Here is a 21,620-nt window from a genome sequence, read left to right on the forward strand (position 1 = left end):
ACCGGATAGGGGGCTGATACTTCATGCTGTCTTAGGGGCAGCAGCAGGCTTTTTGGCCTGCTTCCCTTTGTTCCAGGTCTGGTTAGGTCTCCAGACCGACTTGGACTGGGCAAAAGTTCCATCTTGTATTGCATTAGAGGAAGTTGATGCCGCACTCGCCTTGAAGTTTCGAAAGGCACGAAAATTAGACTGTTTGGCCCTTGATTTGGACCTATCCTGAGGAAGGGCATGACCTTTTCCTCCAGTGATATCAGAAATGATCTCCTTCAAACCAGGCCGAATAGGGTTTGCCCCTTGAAGGGAATATTAAGCAGCTTAGACTTTGAAGTAACGTCAGCTGACCATGATTTAAGCCATAGCCCCCTGCGTACTTGAATAGCAAAACCAGAATTCTTAGCCGTTAGTTTAGTCAAATGAACAATGGCATCAGAAACAAAAGAATTGGATAGCTTAAGTGCTCTAAGCTTGTCAAGTATGTCATCCATTGGGGTCTCTACCTGTAAAGCCTCTTCCAGAGACTCAAACCAGAAAGCCGCAGCAGCAGTGACCGGGGCAATGCATGCAGGGGGCTGTAGAATAAAACCTTGTTGAATAAACATTTTCTTAAGGTAACTCTCTAACTTTTTATCCATTGGATCTGAGAAAGCACAACTGTCCTCAACAGGGATAGTAGTACGCTTAGCTAGGGTAGAAACTGCTCCCTCCACCTTAGGGTCTGTCTGCCATAAGTCCCGTGTGGTGGCATCTATTGGAAACATTTTCTTAAAAATAGGAGGAGGAGAGAACGGCACACCTGGTCTATCCCATTCCTTAGTAATAATTTCTGTAAACCTTTTAGGTATTGGAAAGACATCAGTGCACACCGGCACTGCATAGTATTTGTCCAATCTACACAATTTTTCTGGCACTGCAATTGTATCACAGTCATTCAGAGCAGCTAAAACCTCCCTGAGCAGCACGCGGAGGTGTTCAAGCTTAAATTTAAACGTAGACATATCAGAATCAGGTTGAATCTTTTTCCCTGAGTCAGAAACATCACCCACAGAAAGAAGCTCTCCTTCCTCAGCTTCTGTATATTGTGAGGGAGTATCAGACATAGCTCTTAAAGCGTCAGTATGCTCTGTATTTCTTCTAACTCCAGAGCTATCTCGCTTTCTTCTAAACCCAGGTAGTCTGGATAATACCGCTGACAGTGTATTATCCATGTAAAGCAAACGCTATGGGCGCACTAGATGTACTTGGCGCCATTAGAGCGTGAGTCCCTTGAGCGGGAGTCAAAGGGTCTGACACGTGGGGCGAGTTAGTCGGCATAACTTCCCCCTCATCAGATTCCTCTGGTGATAAATTTTTTAAAGACAGAATATGATCTTTATTGCTTAAAGTGAAATCAGTACATTTGGTACACATTCTAAGAGGGGGTTCCACCATGGCTTCTAAACATAATGAACAAGGAGTTTCCTCTATGTCAGACATGTTTAAACAGACTAGCAATGAGACCAGCAAGCTTGGAAAACACTTTAAATCAAGTTAACAAGCAAAAAATAAAAATGGTACTGTGCCTTTAAGAGAAACAATTTTTGTCAGAATTTGAAAAACAGTGAAAAAAAGCAGTAAATCAAACGAAATTTTTACAGTGTGTATAATAAGCTAACAGAGCATTGCACCCACTTGCAAATGGATGATTAACCCCTTAGTTCAAAAAACGAATAAAAAAACGATATAGACGTTTTTTAACAGCAAACCAAACTGCCACAGCCTTGCTGTGGGCCTACCTTCCCCAACAAACGATTTTGGAAAGCCTAAGAGCCCTTGAGAGAGGTCCTATAGCATTCAGGGGACTCCTGGAGGAAGCTGGATGTCTCAGTCTGTAAAAGTTACTGCGCAAAAAAGCGCTAAATTAGGCCCCTCCCACTCATAGTAACACAGTGGAAGGCCTCAGGAAACTGTTTCTAGGCAAATTTAAGCCAGCCATGTGGAAAAAAACTAGGCCCCAATAAAGTTTTATTACCAAAGTATATATAAAAACGTTTAAACATGCCAGCAAACGTTTTATATTGCAAATCTATAAGAGTATTACCTCAGAAAGTAAGCATGATACCAGTCGCTATTAAATCACTGTATTCAGGCTTACCTTACATAAATCTGGTATCAGCAGCATTTTCTAGCATACATATCTTCTAGAAAAAAAATTTAACTGCACATACCTCATAGCAGGATAACCTGCACGCCATTCCCCCGCTGAAGTTACCTCTCTCTTCAGTCATGTGTGAGAACAGCAATGGATCTTAGTTACAACTTGCTAAGATCATAGAAATCACAGGCAGATTCTTCTTCTATTTTCTGCCTGGGACAAAATAGTACAACTCCGGTACCATTTAAAATAAACTTTTGATTGAAGTAAAAAACAAACTACGTTACACCACTTTCCTCTTACTACCTCCATGCTTGTTGAGAGTTGCAAGAGAATGACTGGATATGGCAGTTAGGGGAGGAGCTATATAGCAGCTCTGCTGTGGGTGATCCTCTTGCAACTTCCTGTTGGGAAGGAGAATATCCCACAAGTAATGGATGATCCGTGGACTGGATACACCTTACAAGAGAAATGTATGCTTACCTGATAAATTATTTTCTTTCGGAATGATGATGGTCCACAGTCCTCCATGACGTATGGTATATTATTCCTTCCATTAGGCGGTTGTCAAGAACCCATATCAGAGCTTAAAATTCCTCCCACCTCTCTTTTAGTTTAACATATAGCCGAGTAGATAACAGGAAACATACAGGTAAGCATAAATTTTGTTTTCTTTCGTAAAATGATGTTGGTCGACAGTCCTCCATAACATATGGGATTAATACCCAAGCAGATGGTCAATATTACGGAAAGAATGGCACTATTTTATCTGGCAGTTCCTAATTAGCCAACACTGCAGCCTGAAGGACTTTCCTGCCAAAAGCTACATACAAAGAAGCAAAAACATCAAAATGATAACAGTTGGAAAAAGTATTTGTGTCAGCTTTGCAAATCTGCTCCAAAGATGCATACGTTTTAAAAAACGACAATGTTACAACTGCTCTTGAAGAAAGAGCTGTGATACGCTTAGGAGGCGACTTTCCTGCCACCAATTAAGCCTTGTGAATCATTTGTTTAAGCCAAGAATCCAGCACTACCTTAGTAGCCTTTTGTCGCTCCTTAGAGTTAGAAGGACTTGGACATAATGAAGGTATAACAATTATTTGAAAGATATTTTCCATAGAAACTACCTTAGGAAGGAAACCATATTTGGTACGAAGTACAGCCTTATCCTTGAGGAGAATCACAAGACAGTGCTGACAATTCAGAAACTTTCCATGCAGAAGAGATTGTTAACAGGAAAAGTACTTTCCAAGACCAGTTTTATCTCATTGGAATGCATTGGTTCAAATGGAGGACTATGTGATATGGAAGGAGCTAGATTCAAATTCCAGGGCGGAGAAATATGTTTTACAACTGACCTAATTCAAACTAACACCTGGATAAAAGTCTGGTGGAAGTTTGTGATTTAAGTGAGAGGCTATCAGATCTATGTCCTATAAGCACCATTTGATCACAAAGCAATTGAAAATTTCCTAATGAAGACACCTTTCTCTAGGACTACTGAGATAATACACCTCCCAGTTGTGTTAATCTGGTATGTGAATTGTCGAAAGGATGAAAGATTTCTCTCTGCCTAACTTCCTACATGATCAGTGGACTGTGGGTAGCCCGTTGATTTATGTAGGCCACTGCCGCAATACTGTTCGACTGAAAACGGATAAACTTTTCCTTCAAGTAGTCAAGTCCGAAGAGCAGAAAAATAGCTTAAAGTTGCAGAATTTTAATTGGTAACCTTGCTTCTAGAGGAGACCAAACTCCTTGCGCTCTTCGACTACCCAGACCGCCCCCCAGCGTGAGAGACTGGTGTCAATCGGCACAATTGCCTATAACTGAGGAAAGAAGGATGACCCAATGGTAAAAGAAAGATTTTGTGCCCCCCAAGAAAAAGAGTGTCTTACGGAGAAATCTAAATCAATCTGTTATTCCAATGTAGATTCTTTGACCACTGAGGTAGCATAGGTATAAAAGAGATACCAATAGATTATATATCTATAGTATCTCCACTCACTGTTGTACTAAAATTCAGAGAAATCCTGCAAGTCTGTTTACATCCCCTGGCAATGATGGAAGTGCAATGCTTAAATGGACTTATAAATAAGTATTAATAGTACAGATGGTTATAATAAATGATAATGGCACCATATGTCAATATGTTTAGTACAATATATAATAGCACATAGTAAATTGTGTACACTGTAGATCACATAAGAATGTCCTGAGGTGTACAGCTGTCTAATAGTATTTGTAAAAGGGCCAGGCACCTATTTTTTTTATTTATTTTTAAAGTGCCATAAATACTTCCCCAGAGTTGCCAGAGGGCTGTGAATAGCAACAGTGTTACCTGTTTATGCCCCTGATAAGAATAGGGTAGGTAGGGACGTAAAAAAAAATGTGTCATGAGGAGAGCATGTTAAGTCCCCTGGCTATGCTGTATCTGTGTCAGCATACCTACAAATAGCCTCTGAGCTGTGTGTATGCTGTATAAAGTCGCTTACCTTGCACAGCACCCCTCCACTGGCTTACCAAGTCAATGCAGCTGCAGCAGTATCCAATAGGGAACCCGTCCAGTGCAGGTATTGAGTACCGTAGAGGATTGCAGTAGGAAATAAGCCCCTGTGATGCCTGAGGGTAGATATGGCTGAAGTGCCATAGGGAAATACTGTGCACATAACAGGTTATTCCTATGTCCCTGTATAATTCAGCTGATGTGAAAAATCTCTTCTGTCTTCTTTATGAATGATAACTCTCAGGGACTCCGAGTCTCACATTGGTCTGCGCTCCCAAATTTAAATCCATAAGCAAGTAGCTGGAACAACCTCTATTCTCAACCAACTTCTACAAGAACAAAACTAAGAGAGATCGGTGGTGGGAGGGATCTTAAATTCTGATATGGGTTCTTGACCTCCTCCTTGTTGGGAAATATATCCCAAAAGTTATGGAAGACAGTGGACCATCATCAATTTATGAAATGCATTTTGGGGTTTCCTGTCCTGTCCTTTTAAGTTAAATCTGTTTATATTGATTTTGAAGAAAGTGCTGCCTGACCTCTCTACCTCATAAAAAGAGATCCCACTGCTCTACTAGAGTATTTGACTGCCTAGTAACCAATAAAACATTTTTTAGCATCACTATACCTTCACAAAACATAAAAAAATAGTATTTTAGTTCTATATAGTTTCATTAATAATTGAAAGTCAGAAGAAATCTTTTTTTTTTTGTTCACCTCCATCTTAAAATGCATAGAGAAAATTATTAACTCTAAAATATCTAACAATAAAAATATCTGATACATTTTAAAGGGACTCAACTTTAACTGTGAAAGCACACAAAAATTATCTAGATACAAATTATAATGAAACCCTAGCACCACCAAACCTACTGTTTGCATATCTGCATGTAGAAATATTCTGGCAGAACAGGAGTCTGGAATAATTCCCAATAACTGATCCTGGTTTGACAGCATTGGAGTTTTGTACTAATTAAATTCCAAAAAAGTCTAAAGCATAAGCACCTAAAGTTGTCAGCTCTGTTGAAGAGGTTTTATAATGAATAAGTCTGGATAAGCATTCAAAGAAATTTTGCGTGATCTGATTTTACCACAGGAAGTGGTAGCCAACTCAGAAGCGAGAGTACTAGAAACTAGAACATTTCCATAGCAAATTTGGATCAATGGAAACAGAAAAATAAGTCCCTTCATGTCAGCCTTGAAAGAAAGAAAGAAAGAAAGAAAGACTTAAAAAAAATATAAATACTGACAAACAACACCATTGGATACAACAATTCATGTCCCTGTATGTGACTCGGAACAGCACACAGTACTTCAATCAACCTAATATGATAATATGAACTCTTCTCTAGTTCTTAAGGAAACTGGGAAACATAGAATAGAACCCTGGAAGATGAAAACTGTCAACATTGATTTAAATTTCCGGCCAGCAGTGTCGGATCAGTCCCCAGTGCGTGCTGGAGCATAATACAAGTGTGGTGCGCAGCGGTATTTAGCGGCCTTCTAATTACCAAAAAACAGAATTTATGCTTACCTGATAAATTACTTTCTCTTGCGGTGTATCCAGTCTACGGATTCATCCTTTACTTGTGGGATATTCTCCTTCCCTACAGGAAGTGGCAAAGAGAGCACACAGCAGAGCTGTCCATATAGCTCCCCCTCTAGCTCCACCCCCCAGTCATTCAACCAAAGGTTAGGAAGAAAAAGGAGAAACCATAGGGTGCAGTGGTGACTGTAGTTTAAACAAAAAAAAATTTACCTGACTTAATTGCCAGGGCGGGCCGTGGACTGGATACACCGCAAGAGAAAGTAATTTATCAGGTAAGCATAAATTCTGTTTTCTCTTGCAAGGTGTATCCAGTACACAGATTAATCCTTTACTTGTGGGATACCAATACCAAAGCTTTAGGACACGGATGAAGGGAGGGAACAAGACAGGTACCTTAAACGGAAGGCACCACTGCTTGCAAAACCTTTCTCCCAAAAATAGCCTCCGAAGAAGCAAAAGTATTGAATTTGTAAAATTTGGAAAAAGTATGCAGTGAAGACCAAGTCGCTGCCTTGCAAATCTGTTCAACAGAAGCCTAGTTTTTAAAAGCCCACGTGGAAGCCACTGCTCTGGTAGAATGAGCAGCAATAGTTTCAGGAGGCTGCTGGCCAGCAGTCTCATAGGCCAAACGGATGATGCTTTTCAGCCAAAGGGAAAGAGAGGTAGCAGTCGCTTTCTGACCTCTCCTCTTACCAGAATAGATAACAAACAAGGAAGATGTTTGTCTGAAATCCTTAGTTGCTTGTAAATAGAACTTCAAAGCACGAACTACATCAAGATTGTGTAACAGACGTTCCTTCTTCGAAGAAGAATTAGGACACAGAGAAGGAACAACTATTTCCTGGTTAATATTCTTGTTAGAAACAACTTTAGGAAGAAAACCAGGTTTGGTACGCAAAACTACCTTATCTGCGTGGAACACCAGGTAAGGTGAATCACACTGTAAGGCAGATAATTCTGAGACTCTTCGAGCAGAAGAGATAGCTACCAAAAACAAAACTTTCCAAGATAACAACTTAATATCTATGGAATGTAAAGGTTCAAACGGAACCCCTTGAAGAACTGAAAGAACTAGATTCAGACTCCATGGCGGAGCCACAGGTTTATAGACAGGCTTGATTCTGACTAAAGCCTGAGCAAATGCTTGAACGTCTGGTACCTCTGCCAGACGCTTGTGTAAAAGGATAGACAGAGCAGATATCTGTACTTTTAAGGAACTAGCTGACAATCCTTTCTCCAATCCTTCTTGGAGGAAAGACAATATCCTGGGAATCCTAATCTTACTCCATGAGTAACCCTTGGATTCACACCACAAAGATATTTCCGCCATATCTTATGGTAGATTTTCCTGGTGACAGGCTTTCTAGCCTGAATCAGAGTATCTATAACTGACTCAGAGAAACCACGCTTTGATAGAATTAAGCGTTCAATCTCCAAGCAGTCAGACGTAGAGAAATTAGATTTGGATGCTTGAACGGACCCTATATTAGAAGATCCTGCCTCATTGGCAGTGTCCATGGTGGGACAGATGACATGTCCACTAGGTCTGCATACCAAGTCCTGCGTGGCCACGCAGGCACTATCAGAAACACCGAAGCCTTCTCCTGCTTGATTCTGGCGACCAGACAAGGGAGAAGGGGAAACGGTGGAAAAACATAAGCCAGATTGAAGGACCAAGGCGCTGCTAGAGCATCTATCAATACCGCCTTGGGGTCCCGGGACCTGGACCCGTAGAGAGGATGTTTGGTGTTCTGATGGGACGCCATCATATCCAACTCTGGAGTGCCCCATAGCTGAGTCAGCTGGGCAAATACCTCCGGGTGGAGTTCCCACTCCCCCGGGTGAAAAGTCTGACGACTTAGAAAATCCACCTCCCAGTTGTCTAGTCCTGGGATGTGAATTGCTGAGAGATGGCAGGAGTGATCCTCCGCCCACCTGATTATTTTGGTTACTTCCGTCATCTCTAGGGAACTCTTTGTTCCCCCCTGATGATTGACGTAAGCTACAGTCGTGATGTTGTCCGACTGAAATCTGATGAATTTGGCCGCAGCTAGTTGTGGCCATGCCTGAAGAGCGTTGAATATCGCCCTCAGTTCCAGAATGTTTATCGGGAGAAGAGTTTCTTCCAGAGACCATAAGCCCTGAGCTTTCAGGGAGTCCCAGACCGCACCCCAGCCTAACAGACTGGCGTCGGTCGTTACAATGATCCACTCTGGTTTGCGGAAACATATTACCTGAGACAGGTGATCCTGAGACAACCACCAGAGAAGAGAATCTCTGGTCTCCTGGTCCAACTGAATTTGAGGAGACAAATCTGCATAATCCCCATTCCACTGTTTGAGCATGCATAGTTGCAGTGGTCTGAGGTGTATCCGAGCAAAAGGGACTATGTCCATTGCTGTTACCATTAATCCGATTGTCTCCATGCGCTGAGCTACAGATGGCCGGGGAATGGAATGAAGAGCTCGGCAAGTAGTTAAGAGTTTTAATTTTCTGACCTCCGTCAGAAATATTTTCATTTCTACCGAGTCTATTAAGAGTCCCTAGGAAGGGAACCCTTGTGAGAGGAGAAAGAACTCTTTTTGATGTTCACCTTCCACCCATGAGACCTCAGAAAGGCCAATACAATCTCCGTGTGAGACTTGGCCCTTTGGAAAGACGGCGCCTGAATTAAGATGTCATCTAGGTAAGGCGCCACTGCTATGCCCCGCGGTCTTAGCACCGAAAGGAGGGACCCTTTGTGAAAATTCTGGGAGCAGTGGCTAAGCCTAAGGGAAGAGCCACAAACTGGTAATGCTTGTCCAGAAAAGCGAACCTGAGAAACTGGTGATGATCTTTGTGGATAGGAATGTGTAGGTATGCATCCTTTAGATCCACGGTAGTCATATATTGACCTTCCTGGATCATTGGTAAGATTGTCCGAATGGTCTCCATTTTGAATGATGGGACTCTGAGGAATCTGTTTAGAATTTTTAGATCCAAGATGGGTTTGAAAGTTCCCTCTTTTTTGGGAACCACAAACAGGTTTGAGTAAAAACCCAACCCTTGTTCCGCAATTGGAACTGGGTGGATCACTCCTATTGTATGTAGATCTTCTACACAGTGTAAAAACGCCTCTTTCTTTGTCTGATCTGTAGACAGACGAGAAATGTGGAACCTTCCCCTTGGAGGAGAGTCCTTGAATTCTAGAAGATATCCCTGAGATACAATCTCTAATGCCCAAGGATCGTGTACATCTCTTGCCCAGGCCTGAGCGAAGAGAGAGAGTCTGCCCCCTACTAGATCCAGTCCCGGATCGGGGGCTACCCCTTCATGCTGTCTTGGTGGCAGCTGCAGGCTTTTTGGCCTGTTTACCCTTATTCCAGCCCTGGTAAGGTTTCCAGGTTGCCTTGGGCTGTGAAGCATTACCCTCTTGCTTTGCAGCCAGAGAGGATGAAGCGGGGCCGCTCCTGAAATTACGAAAGGAACGAAAATTAGCTTTGCTCTTTGTCTTAAAGGACTTGTCCTGAGGGAGAGCATGGCCTTTTCCCCCGGTGATTTCTGAAATAATCTCTCTCAATTCAGGCCCGAAGAGGGTCTTTCCATTGAAAGGAATGTTTATATATTATATTTAGAAATATTTAGACGACACATCGGCAGACCAGGACTTTAGCCATAGCGTCCTGCGCGCCAAAATGGCGAAACCTGAATTTTTTGCCGCTAACTTAGCTATTTGGAAAGCGGCGTCAGTGATAAAATAATTAGCTAGCTTTAGAGCCTTAATTCTATCCATAATTTCCTCATATGAGGTCTCCGTCTGGAGCGAGTCTTCCAGCGCCTCAAACCAGAAAGCAGCTGCAGTAGTTACAGGAATAATGCAGGCAATAGGTTGGAGAAGAAAACCTTGTTGAACAAAAATTTTCTTAAATAAACCCTCTAAATTTTTATCCATAGGGTCTTTAAAAGCACAACTGTCTTCAATTGGTATGGTTGTGCGTTTAGCAAGTGAAGAAACAGCCCCCTCCACCTTAGGGACCGTCTGCCACGAGTCCCGCATGGGGTCAGATATGGGGAACATTTTCTTAAAAACAGGAGGGGGAACAAAGGGAACCCCTGGTCTATCCCACTCCCTAGTAACGATATCCACAATCCTCTTAGGGACCGGAAACGCATCAGTGTAAACAGGGACCTCTAGGTACTTGTCCATTTTACACAATTTCTCTGGGATCACCAAAGGGTCGCAGTCATCCAGAGTAGCTAATACCTCCCTGAGCAAAACGCGGAGGTGTTCTAGTTTAAATTTAAAAGCCAATGTATCTGAATCTGTCTGAGGAGGAACCCTTCCTGAATCCGAGATTTCTCCCTCAGACATCAAATCCCTCGCTCCCACTTCAGAGCGTTGTGAGGGTATATCGGATACGGCTACCAAAGCGTCAGAATGCTCATAATCTGTTCTTAAAACGGAGCTATCACGCTTTGCAGGTAACACGGGCAGTTTAGATAAGAAGGCTGTAAGAGAATTATCCATGACTACCGCTAGGTCTTGTAATGTAAAAGGGTTAGACGCACTAGAGGTACTAGGCATCACTTGAGCGGGCGTAACTGGTTGTGACACTTGGGGAGAGGTAGACGGGCTACCCTCGTTACCTTCAGTCTGAGAATCATCTTGGGCCACATTCTTAAGTGCAACAATATGATCTTTAAAGTGTATAGACATATCAGTACAAGTGGGACACATTCTGAGAGGGGGTTCCACCATGGCTTCTAAACACATTGAACAAGGATTTTCTTTGGTGTCAGACATGTTTAACAAACTAGTAGTATACACAAACAGGCTTGGAAATCACTTTAATCAAATAAAAAACACAATTTGAAAAAACGTTACTGTGCCTTTAAGAGATAAAAAAGGCACACAATTTTGCAAAACAGTGAAAAATGCAGCAATCCTTTTGACATTTTCACAGTATGTACCTAAAGCCTTAGTAAGATTGCACCACTAGTAGCAAAACGATTAACTCCTTAATGCCCAAACCGGAGCAGCCTAAAGCCAACACCCGGTTAAAATTACTACAGCACCTTGCCACAGCACTGCTGTGGCCCTACCTGCCCTTAGGGACCAGATTTGGGGGGGATATAGCTTCTTTTAGGCCCTCAAACAGCAGCAGGACCCTCCATGTGAAGCAGCATGAACTTCTATGCAATTCTAACTGCGCATCTGAGGCGCGAAATTAGGCCCCTCCCACTCTACTCCGGAGCTGTGAGGCCTAAGAAATCACTCCTAAGTGAATAAAAAATAGCCATGTGGGTAATAACCCCAGAAAGAACCCAAAAGGACTTTCAAAGTGTCTTGCAAACGATATTTTCCTTAAATAAACAATCGATTGCCCTGAATTAGTGTCAACCAGCATAATTAGCCCTGTTATGTAAGCATTCAATTCCTTACTAAGTCTCTGAACATAGCTTACCCTCCCCTCATAGGGATATTGTCAGTATCTTCTAGCATTATCTCAGTCTTGTCTAGAAATAAATGACTGAACATACCTTATTGCAGACTACCCTGCAAACCGTTCCCCCCAACTGAAGTTTTCTGGTACTCCTCAGTCCTGTGTGGGAACAGCAGTGGATTTTAGTTACAACATGCTAAAATCATTTTCCTCTCAGCAGAAATCTTCATCACTTTTCTGCCAGAGAGTAAATAGTACAAACCGGTACCATTTAAAATAACAAACTTTTGATTGAAGATAATAAAAACTACAATTCTAACACCACATTCACTTTACCCTCCCGAGAGAGACCCTAGTGCTTAGAGCCGGCAAAGAGAATGACTGGGGGGTGGAGCTAGAGGGGGAGCTATATGGACAGCTCTGCTGTGTGCTCTCTTTGCCACTTCCTGTAGGGAAGGAGAATATCCCACAAGTAAAGGATGAATCCGTGGACTGGATACACCTTGCAAGAGAAAGCAATGCTTAAGCCATATATGTCTGCTATTTCTGAACAAAGGAGATCCCAGAGAAGCATTTACAACCATGTGTGCCATAATTGCACAAGCTGTTTGTAAATCATTTCAGTGAGAAACCTAAAGTTTGTGAGAAAGTGAACGTTTTTTTTTTTTTTTTTTGATCGCATTTGGCGGTGAAATGGTGGCATGAAATATACCAAAATGGGCCTAGATCAATATATATATATATATATATATAAAATGGAAATTCTGGACCGAAACCGAATCCGAATATCTGGGATGCACTTGACCGAAAACCGAAACGGATACCGAAAATGTATTTTTTAAAATGATTTTTTTTTATTTTTTTTTGCATAATAAGAGCCAATAAAAAAATCCCACACTTTTATTGAAAGTAACACACTAAAATTGGACAAAAATATCTTAAAACAATAATATGCTACACAATAATTTTACCAAGAAAAAAAAAACCAGGCAAACAATAATGCCATTTTCGGCCAAAATGTTTCTGCGACCAAAATTTTGGTGCATCCTTACTTAAAACAATTATAAATAGCGATATACTGTATTATTCTTCATTTAGTTCTATGTAACAGAATCATATTTAACAGGTTTTTTTTACTAATTATCCAAGTAAAGTATAGTCCTAGAAAACTCATTATATGCAGAACAGTAAGTCAAGTAATAAACTTAAACAGCAGCTCTAGGATAGCATCAAATTTGAAACATGCTACACAATAATTTTACCGAAAATAACAGGCTAAAAAACCGAAATAGCCAAAAATGCCATAACTTTCTGGGTTATTCAGGGATTCCTGACAGATATCAGTGTTAAAATGAAACTTATGCAATTTTTTTAAAAAATGGTTTGGAAAAAGCAAATAACACGTAAACATTAGGTATTTTCTAAACTCAGGACAAAATTTAGAAACTATTTAGCATGGTTGTTTTTTTGGTGGTTGTAGATGTGTAAGATTTTGGGGGTCAAATTTAGAAAAAGTGTGTTTTTTTCGATTTTTTTCATCATATTTTATAAAAGAAAATTATAGTAAATTATAAGATATGATAAAAATAATGGTATCTTTAGAAAGTCCATTTAAGTCCATTAAGAAAAACGGTATATAATATAATATGTGTGGGTACAGTAAATGAGTAAGAGGAAAATTACAGCTAAACACAAACACAGCAGAAATCGTCAGAAAATTGAAAAGTGGACTGGTCACAAAGGGGTTAAGAGCAGGGTTTGGCAAGGTGTCCATACACGGGCACTGGTGTCCGTGACTAGCCCTTGCAGTGTCCGCCACAACCTTAGTATATCTTTTCTTTCTTATTAAATAATAATAAGAAAAAAAATATGTAGTGTGAATAAAGTTAGTGGCTTGTCAAGAGACTGCTAGCGATATTGGGTAATAATTTATGGAATAAATAAAGCCTGAGTAAAATACTGGATGTGTATTTGTATAATAACACCCAGCTCTTTACAAAGACACAGTAGTGGCACTGGCACATGCGTATAGCCAGACAAGGGCTGGTTATAGGGTCAGTGGTATCTGCATCAGTATAATAACACCCAGCGCTATATAATGACACAGTAGTGTCACTGGCTCATGGATATAGCCAGAGGAGGACTGGTTATAGGATCAGTGGTATCTGCATCAGTATATTAACACCAAGCACTATACATAGACACAGTAGTGACACTGGCACATGGGTATAGCCAGAGGAGGGCTGGTTATAGGATCAGTGGTATCTGCATCAGTATAATAACACCAAGCACTATACATAGACACAGTAGTGACACTGGCACATGGGTATAGCCAGAGGAGGGCTGTTTATAGGATCAGTGGTATCTGCATCAGTATAATAACACCCAGCGCTATATAATGACACAGTAGTGACACTGGTTCATGGGTATAGCCAGAGGAGGGCTGGTTATAGGATCAGTGGTATCTGCATCAGTATAATAACACCAAGCACTATACATAGACACAGTAGTGACACTGGCACATGGGTATAGCCAGAGGAGGGCTGGTTATAGAATCAGTGGTATCTGCATCAGTATAATAACACCAAGAACTATATAATGACACAGTAGTGACACTGGTTCATGGGTATAGCCAGAGGAGGGCTGGTTATAGGATCAGTGGTATCTGCATCAGTATAATAACACCAAGCACTATATAAAGACACAGTAGTGACACTGGCTCATTTGTATAGCCAGAGGAGGGCTGGTTATAGAATCAGTGGTATCTGCATCAGTATAATATCACCCAGCACTATATAATAACACAATAGTGACACTGGCTCATGGGTATAGCCAGAGGAGGGCTGGTAATAGGATCAGTGGTATCTGCCTCAGTATAATAACACCCATCACTATATAATGACACAGTAGTGACACTGGCTCATGGGTATAGCCAGAGGAGGGCTGGTTATAGGATCAGTGGTATCTGCATCAGTATAATAACACCAAGCACTATATAATGACACAGTAGTGACACTGGCTCATGGGTATAGCCAGAGGAGGGTTGGTTATAGGATCAGTGGTATCTGCATCAGTATAACACCAAGAACTATATAATGACACAGTAGTGACACTGGCAGATGGGTATAGCCAGAGAAGGGCTGGTTATAGGATCAGTGGTATCTGCATCAATATAATAACACCCATCACTATATAATGACACAGTAGTGACACTGGCTCATGGGTATAGCCAGAGGAGGGCTGGTTATAGGATCAGTGGTATCTGCATCAGTATTATAACACCCATCACTATATAATGACACAGTAGTGACACTGGCTCATGGGTATAGCCAGAGGAGGGCTGGTTATAGGATCAGTGGTATCTGCATCAGTATAATAACACCAAGCACTATATAATGACACAGTAGTGACACTGGCTCATGGGTATAGCCAGAGGAGGGTTGGTTATAGGATCAGTGGTATCTGCATCAGTATAACACCAAGAACTATATAATGACACAGTAGTTACACTGGTTCATGGGTATAGCCAGAGGAGGGCAGGTTATAGGATCAGTGGTATCTGCATCTGTATAATAACACCCAGCACTATATAATGACACAGTAGTGACACTGGCTCATGGGTATAGCCAGAGGAGGGCTGGTTATATGATAAGTTGTATCTGCATCAGTATAATAACACCAAGCACTATAAAATGATGTTTTTAATTTCAAATGTACCTTGGAAAATGTCCGCCACGGCCTTTGTCTGTGCCAATCCCTGGTTAAGAGGGAGAAAAGTCCTTAGAGGAAGAATTGCATTCACAACTGGTTACCCTGGTACAGGATTATTAATCATTTTTAAAAGATATCTGTTTACAAATCTCTCCCACAAAGAAGATTAGTTAATATCTTACAAGGGTTGACTGCAACACAGCTAACCCTAAAAGAGTAGATGTCTACTTATTAATTTTATCAATATTGCAAGCACAACAAAACATACTGCTAAAAATATTTAACTCTTGAAGAGGATTTCTAAATGGATTTTATGTTTTATTGATGTACATTTCAAAGAAAAAAAAAGAAAGAAAAGTGGAATTGCTTAGATTTACTTTCTGTGCACAAAAACTGTTCAAAATGTTCGCCAACTTGCATATACCAACCGACGCAGAAGTATAAAACAGTAACACAGCACACAGACACCTGTCTGTAGTTTAAAACTGCATATAATCTGTACATACTAAACATTTAAAGGACTTTTTGGGGCCGATTCATTAAAGTGTGGACGGACATGATACGATGTAGCGTATTATGTCCGCCTCACATCGATAAATGCCGACAGCATACACTGTCAGCATTTATCATTGCACAAGCAGTTCTTGTTAACTGCTTGTGCAATGCCGCCCCTGCAGATTTGCGGCCAATCTGCCGCAAGCAGGGGGTGTCAATCAGCCCGATCGTTTAGGATCGGGCAGATTGCAAACCGCAGCCTCAGCCCTGGCGGACAAGTTATGGAGCAGCAGTCTTTAGACCGCTGCTTCATAACTACTGTTTCCGGCGAGCCTAAAGGCCCCATAGAGTAATGAGTAAAATTCCTATAAATTTGCTGCAGAGATGCAATCTGTGCACAAAAAACATAAAGTGCCTTTAAATTGCATATACCAAGCACTTTAAGCGGCTGTACATTTACAGTGTTATGTTAATTTAAAATGACATCTAGTTGCATTTAAAGAGATAGCAAAAACAAAATTTGTGATAACTAGCAAAAAATGGAAGCATATTTACATACAGACCTATTATCCCCTCAGTTACAGCAAGTAAATGGAACATATATACAATCAGATTCCCGAGACTCTGGAAGGCATAAGGGGAGGATAAGGTTGCCACCTCGGCCATGTTTTCCTGGACACTTATGAGTTACGGATGCTGCAGGGTAAGCAGGGCAAAGTTTTCCTATAAAGAAATTTTTAAATTGTAATTCTATCTTCATAATCTATGTTCTTGAATGTGTTTGTGGGGCCCAATACGTGGGTCGCACCTCAAGAAAAGCCAGAATACGGTGGGGAGAGCATTTACGTAATTGTAAAAATTGTAAAAAGAAAAAGATAAAACACAGTATACCAGAACATTGCCTTAACAAGCATCAGGGCAACCCTGAAATATTCAAATTTTATCCTATAGATTACATACCTTCCTCAACAGATTACAATAGAGTTATTAAATTAAGACAATGTGAAACCTTCTGGATTCACAAGTTGAATACCCTATGGCCATCAGGTTTGAATTCAAACTTGGATTTGGCAGCGTTTAACTAACGAACACAATACCAAAAGTGCCTTACCCTAATGTCTTGTACCCAATACATCTTAGTTTTATTGTCGATATTGGAAATAGTATATCTGTGTTGTTAGGTCAACGTTAGAATATACACAATAAATGCTGTTATGTTAATTATATAATATACATTATTAGTTATATTATTAGTTACATTTTTGTCATACATTGTAGGCACATTAATCACCTTAAATTATACTAAATTTATATATATATATATATATATATATATATATATATATATATATATATATATATATATATCTTTAACTTAATCAGTGAGCGTTAATATATACTGTCTATACAAAGTTCACCCTTAGGTGCATTGGCACTCTTAATACAGTTACAGATACTTGTTGAGTACATCAAACACTTCAGATCCGATAAATTAACGAGCTTATTATATTGTACATCGTAGAATTATTAAATTCATATTTTTCTGGTAGAGTCCTCATAGCCTTATCAAGTTTTTTTATTCTTTTTTGTCATCCCCCCTTTTTTATGACATGATTACAAAAGCTGCTGAGTATTTTGTACATTTTACCCCAAAAAAGTTTTTTTTGATGGTTTTTATAACATAATATTTTTAACATTGTTTCCATTGACACACAGTGGAACAGTTTCTAATTTGCAAACTATTAGTCTTGTTATTGCATGTAACAAAAGCATTTTATTAAGATGTCAGCGTAATATTGTTTCTAAAATGTAACAAAATGCCTGGTTATTTATTGGTGGATGTCCCAACCAATCATGACCTTCCTATGTATTTTTAAATGTTGTTTTCCCACTATACTTTTATACTTACCTGATGAAACGGCCAGTGAGCATTATCGGCCAAGAAACGCGTTGTATTTAGCTCCTAATAAATTCCCTTTTAATTATTTTTTCCTAGCATTTTGTCCGCTGACTTCTTTTTTCCAGACTTATGATTTTAAAATATTTTTTAGTTACTCGTTTTTACTCTGTCACCAACAAATCAGAATAACAACTTGTATGCACTGTGTACGCTTTGAGCTTTCACTCAGCTCCAGGTGCATTATTTTGGCCTTGTTTACGTCACATCTAGAGGATTTCCTCCCACCAGAGAACAGCTGAGCCACAGCCGATGATCCAGTGCACACGCTGTGTGCAGAGGACAAGCCTGAGCCGATAACGGCTACAAACAATCAGCGTACTGACTGCTGTATTAAGGTCAGCCTGCCTAAATGCACTACTTGCGAGTGCCAACTCCATTGTGAGTATACATCTTGCTGATACTGTGTCTTCTTCGTGTCCATCTGGGTTCAGACGATATTGCACCATTTTTTTTTGTGTTTCCTTTCTATCATAACAGATCTCCGATACGATTTCCATACATTCAGCGTACTGACTGCTGTACAAAGGTCAGCCCGCCTGCATGCACTACTTGCGAGTGCCAATCTCTTTGTGAGTATTCACTTGGCAGATACTGTTTTTGTTTGTATCTATTTGGTCCCTGACAATATTACACCATTAGGCGCTCTCTCTTTTTGTGCTCAAAACATTTATTGTACCTCTGGACATCACATAAATAGTGCTGATAAACAGCTTAATACATGTTCCTCCCTGCACAACCCTGCAGCATGTGTAACTCATAAGTGTCCAGGAAAACATGGCCAAGGTGGTAACCCTATGTAAGGAAAATAGCAAACACAGCAGGTAGCCAGCAAGCTACAGAATGACACAACTATCCTGCCCGGCCAGTAGGATTGTACTGCATGGGTGGGGTTGTCTAAAATGGGGTACTAATAGTCAGCCTCAGATTAATAATCCACTCAAGTGTACAAGAGTTGAACCATTTGCTAGGTCACAGACCCCTGATAATGGTCAGATGAAGGTTGGACCCTTGCAGTAGGAAACGTGCTATACAGAAAGAGGCCAAATATTTATCTGTTTCTGCAAAATTACTAACACTTCAAGCTGGAGCAGAATGACACAACAATCCTGCCCGGCCAGTAGGATTGTACTGCATGGGTGGGGTTGTCTAAAATGGGGTACTAATAGTCAGCCTCAGATTAATAATCCACTCGAGTTGAACCATTTGCTAGGTCACAGGCCCCTGATAATGGTCAGATGAAGGTTGGACCCTTGCAGTAGGAAACGTGCTATACAGAAAGAGGCCAAATATTTCTCTGTTTCTGCAAAATTACTAACACTTCAAGCTGGAGCAGAGTTGCAGCTCATACTGTTTAACTCCAAACAGGTAAACAATACACTCTAGAAGGAAGAAGATGGTACATGAATGGAATTCCCTCCTGACTTCTGGAGGATGTTTCTAGCTATACCAGATGTCAGAGGCCATTCACCTCTAGTACTGATATGGTGCTTTAACAGTGTGAGAGAATATATATGTTATATAGATCATAGGTCTGCTACTAAATTATACCTGCCTTTAAGGGACAATGTACTTAGGCAAGCAGCTGATAATAGTTCATTGTATTCAAATCAGCTGCAAAAACTCCCTTTCAGAAGGGCTGTGCTCACACTTTCTCCCTCCACTGAGAGTTTGATTTCTGCTGCTTATTGTTTGGATAGACTTTCTATAGGTAATACTTCAGTATTGACATTTAAATAACAGTAGAAGTTTCAACAGGAAAAAGCAGCAACTTCAAATTACAAAATAAATGTAAATGAGCTATTTGTAAACAATTGAATACACTCCAGCAGGTAAAATGGATGACTGGGAACACGTAAAAGGGGAGAAAGTTTTACAGGGCAGTGCCATTTTAAATAGGACAAGGTTAACAGGAAGAAAACAAATAAAAAACTCCATTCATATAATGCAGCACATCAGAAACAAAAAGATAAGTGGAGACTGCACAATGTAAATAAGAAAATTTGCTTTTTACTGAATTCTTTCAATTTTCCCCTTACCCGAAATACAAATGCAAATACATAAACTATATGAGGAATGACTTTACATGAAATGAATAACTGACTTAAATTGGTAAAGCATGTTATGTTTGCATTACGACCCTCACTTAACCCCCACAATAGTCAGTTGGATAAATACTAGTAAGTGGCCTATTATCACAATAAACTCTGCCCAGTGTGTTTGTATCGTTTAAAAGGGATATGAAAGTAATACTAAAGTTTTATGATTCTGATAGAGCATATCATAGATACATCAATTTACTTATTTCATCACGTTTACTTTGTTCTCTTGATATTCTTTGCTAAAGAACATAGCTACTAGGTAAGCTCAGGAGTAGCAATACACTACTGGGAGCTAGCTGTCTCCCCTTGCAGTGGTCAAATACATATTTATATGCTAGCAAGCAACAGTATAATAATGCATTACAGCATTTTCACTTTCATGTTCCTTTAATGCACTTAATATATGACAAAATCTGGAGAAAGCAGGACATTAAATCTCAATATACTGCTGCCCAAGGATGAAACAATCAAATATTTTGGTAGCATTGATATTTTAGCATTATGCGCAATGCTGTATTTCCAGGGGGGAAAAAAATTACCTTTAACTAAATGGTTAATATAATGGTAAAAATAAACACTGCTCTCTATCAAATTATACGTTTATTTATTCAGTTGCCTTATAATATTGAAATGTAAATGGATTGATAGTTTAAAAACAGAGAAAAAATACTCTGTACTGCCCCCTGTTGGTTCTATGTGTGTATCATCCAATCAGCAGTCCACAGTAAAACCACTTATATGCAACTAAGTAGAGAATATACAAAATAGCCAATAAGAGACCTGCGCCAGGCATGTTTATTTCTATATTTTTAGTGCTACTTATAGTTGTTGCTGATCAAAAGATAAATGTCTCTATTAACAGAAATCAGTTTAGATTTTGACCATTACCTTTACACCTGATTAGTTCTAAGAGTTCAATACATCTGTTTATATCTTATTTATTCCTTAATATTCCAACAGCGCCTTGCACAGATAAAAGAAATGAACTGGTGTTACTTTTTTTAAGCTTAAAAAATAACCCAAAACAACCTAAAAGTGTAAATACAGTGCAAACTTAGTTTAAACTGGACATGCTTCAAGTAGAAAGGTAGACAGCTCTGCAGAAAGCTTCACACTATGTCACATTTAGAAATGACATTGAAATAAAGGATTAGCTGTATGTTGATTAAACTGTGCACCTTGTGCAATTTAGATAAATAAAAGTAAACAGGAAGGAAAGTCAAGATCCTGAAACATGAATACAAACATACTTGACTAACCTAAGCAGATCTGCTTTCACAGAGGGTACTACAGCTCTGTGTTCACACAGGGAGCAGCCATGTAAGAAAAGCTTTCTCAATCTCTTAGCAGAAGGAGGAGGATACAAAGGGATGAGCTTGTTTTGGTTGGCCACTTGCACAATTGCATTATGGGACATGTAGTTTTTAAGTAATGCATGCGTTACAATAATCCAGGGCTGTCAAAAACCAACTGTACTAGTAGATATCTGGTGCACACACGATTTGGAGTCTTTTCTCTAGTGAATAAATAAGACTGTGGACTGTGAATTTTAGAGACTTTTTTGCATTTTTGCTATCATTCCTTTTAAACAGAGTTTTTTTTAACCTATCAAGCCTATATCTATATTTTTTAGTAGACAACCCAAGGTATTGATCTTGGCCCATTTTGATATATTTCATGCCATTGTTTCACTACCAAATACAATCATATCATGTAGTGTAAAGATTATTCTCCCCCCTGATA

The 21,620-nt window shown here is 39.9% G+C and overlaps 1 protein-coding gene across 1 annotated transcript in view; it reads right to left on the bottom strand.

Moving 5' to 3' along the window:
• The window catches only part of CLYBL (citramalyl-CoA lyase), a 1,241,399-nt gene extending 1,220,184 nt beyond the window's left edge, over window positions 1-21,215 (bottom strand). The window contains exon 1 of the mRNA XM_053707813.1: window positions 21,137-21,215. The gene's annotated coding sequence lies outside the window, so the exon portion shown is untranslated. The remainder of the gene's footprint in view (window positions 1-21,136) is intronic.
• Window positions 21,216-21,620: the final 405 nt, after the last annotated feature.

Source organism: Bombina bombina, chromosome 3, assembly GCF_027579735.1.
Source record: "Bombina bombina isolate aBomBom1 chromosome 3, aBomBom1.pri, whole genome shotgun sequence".
Classification (NCBI taxonomy): domain Eukaryota; kingdom Metazoa; phylum Chordata; class Amphibia; order Anura; family Bombinatoridae; genus Bombina; species Bombina bombina.